At 45.2% G+C, this 2,367-nt stretch overlaps 1 pseudogene; it reads left to right on the forward strand.

The window, feature by feature from the left end:
* Positions 1-470: 470 nt before the first annotated feature.
* Positions 471-2,130, forward strand: LOC105000564 (annotated as a pseudogene).
* The last annotated feature ends 237 nt before the right edge of the window (positions 2,131-2,367 follow it).

Here is a 2,367-nt window from a genome sequence, read left to right on the forward strand (position 1 = left end):
TTCTTTTTATATCAAATTGAGAACTTTGATCTTTTCACTTAAAGGTAGCACTTAATGGATTCTCTATGGCATATCTAAATGGCAAGCATCACTCCACTTATGGTTTGGGGCCATTATTGAGTAAAATAAGGGTGACTTGGTCACAAGCCCTGTGACATCTCAACAGTCATTGCGGTAACCGAGTGACAAATGGGTGAGATGTGCTGGACTACGGATGATTCACATTCTGGGCAGGAGGAAGCAGGATGGTGTGAGATTCCAATCACACTCCTCAGAATGACATGCAATTTAAAACTTATGAGCTATATACTTCTGGAGTTTTCCATTTAATATTTTCGTTGAACAACTGAGGGTTAACTGAAACCACAGAGAGTGACACCTGAGATCAGAGGGGATGACCTTGTCCTGTGGTTGCCTGTAGGTGGAAAAAACACTAGAAGGGGCCACTTGAAGCCAAAAGTGATTGTAAAATGGCCCATCTCTTCCTGTGTGAGGAAGCACAAGCACCACCACAACCCAAGAAAAAGACCGCAGGGTCCAAATCCAGAGATGAGGACAATGATGATGCTGAAGTCATCTTTGTTGGAGTGCAGCATGTCAATAAGGATGCTGAAACCCTCTTTGTCAGAGTGATTTCAGGTTCAAAGCCAGTCATTTCTAACATTTTGAACAGAGTGACCAAGGACTCATCTTCAAGAAGAAAGAAGGGCCATGTGAGTCCAGATCCCTCCTACACGTTGCAACCTGCAAATCTCAGGACCTCAGTATCAGAGCCAGTGGCCGTATCACCAGCTTCTCAGTCTGAATGGGGAGGAAGAGACAGTCCTATTATTTTCGAGCCTTCATCTAAACCTGATTATAAAACGAGCTCTCTGGAAGCTGTGCTTCACCTTCACAATTCAGAATTGCTCTCTTCGCAGCCTCATTGTCTATCTGGAGCTATTCTCTCATTAGGAGGCAAGGATGAAAGTCCTCTTAATTCAAAGCAGTGTCCCACTTCAGATGTAAAAATGTAACAGTGGGAGTCCCAAAAGACCCAAACTCAGCGATAGAATCCCAGGGGGACTTGCCTCCACCATGGCCCCTCCAGGTATCTCTCCTACAAAGGACACAATTATGACCTTGGAAGATCTCCCAACCTCACCGAGCCATGTTCACGGTGGGGCATCATTTTCACGGACTCACACAAATGACCAGGCATGCTTCAGTCTTATGGATCCAGACAGAACATGTAGTTTGGAAGGGCTGGAGAAAACGGATGTTTTGACTCTTGCATGTCAGAGCAAGACTGTTGATCCCATGAAAGGAAATCTGATCATGTTACTTGATGACTTTGACTATGGACAGCATACAAGAGATGAGCAGCCAGAACAGAAGATTCACACAGCCTTTAAATGCCTCAGCTGCTTGAGAGTTCTAAAAAATGTCAAGTTTATGACCCACGTGAGGAACCATCTGGAGCTTGGGAGGCAGAAGGGTGACAGCTGGGAAATCCACACTACCTGCCAGCACTGCCACCACCAGTTTCCCACCCTGTTCCAGCTGCAGTGTCACATTGAGAGTGTCCACGCTTCCCGGGAGCCCTTCACGGTCTGTAATATCTGTGAATTGTCCTTCAAAGCAAATAAGGTTCTCTTACAGCACATGAAGGACAGTCACAAACCTGGAAAAATGCCCTATGTGTGCCGTGCCGTGTGCAATTACAGATTGTCAGCCTTGGCCGATGTAGAGACACATTTTAGAACATGGCATGGAAACATGAACAATTTGCTTTGTCTGTTTTGCCTCGAAATTTTCAAACTGGTGACATCCTTCGTAAATCACGCTTGGAGGCACTGAAACAAGAGGGTCTTTCCATGTTCCAAGTGCTGGAACAGTGTTTGAACCTGAAGGAAAAGACAGAGCACAAAATCAAGAATCATCCGTCATTCAAAAAGCCAGAGTAATTGTGAGGATTGCCTCCTGAAACAGAAGCCATTGATCCAAACTTCAGTTCAGCTGGGACTGAGAGAGACAGCATCCATCATTGTGAGGAACACTGACTCCCAAGTGACACCCAGAAAAACTACAAAGAAGATTGACTATGAACACAAAATATTCCAGACGTGTTGCAGTAAGGGATCTGGCTAAAAAATTATGTTCTACCCACCTCCAGAAATTAAAAAAAGCCCTATTGAGGTTCAGCCAGCTGTACATAAAGACCCTGCTTGGCTTTTGCTGTTCAGTTTCTCAGTTGTGTCTGACTCCCTGTGACCCTATGAATTTCAGTATGCCAGGCTTCCCTGTCCATCACCATCTCCCAAAGCTTGCTCAAACTCCTTCCATTGGGTTGCTGATGCCATCCAACCATCTCGTCTTCTGTCACGC

Source organism: Bison bison, unplaced genomic scaffold, assembly GCF_000754665.1.
Source record: "Bison bison bison isolate TAMUID 2011002044 unplaced genomic scaffold, Bison_UMD1.0 scf7180017854290, whole genome shotgun sequence".
Classification (NCBI taxonomy): Eukaryota; Metazoa; Chordata; class Mammalia; order Artiodactyla; family Bovidae; genus Bison; species Bison bison.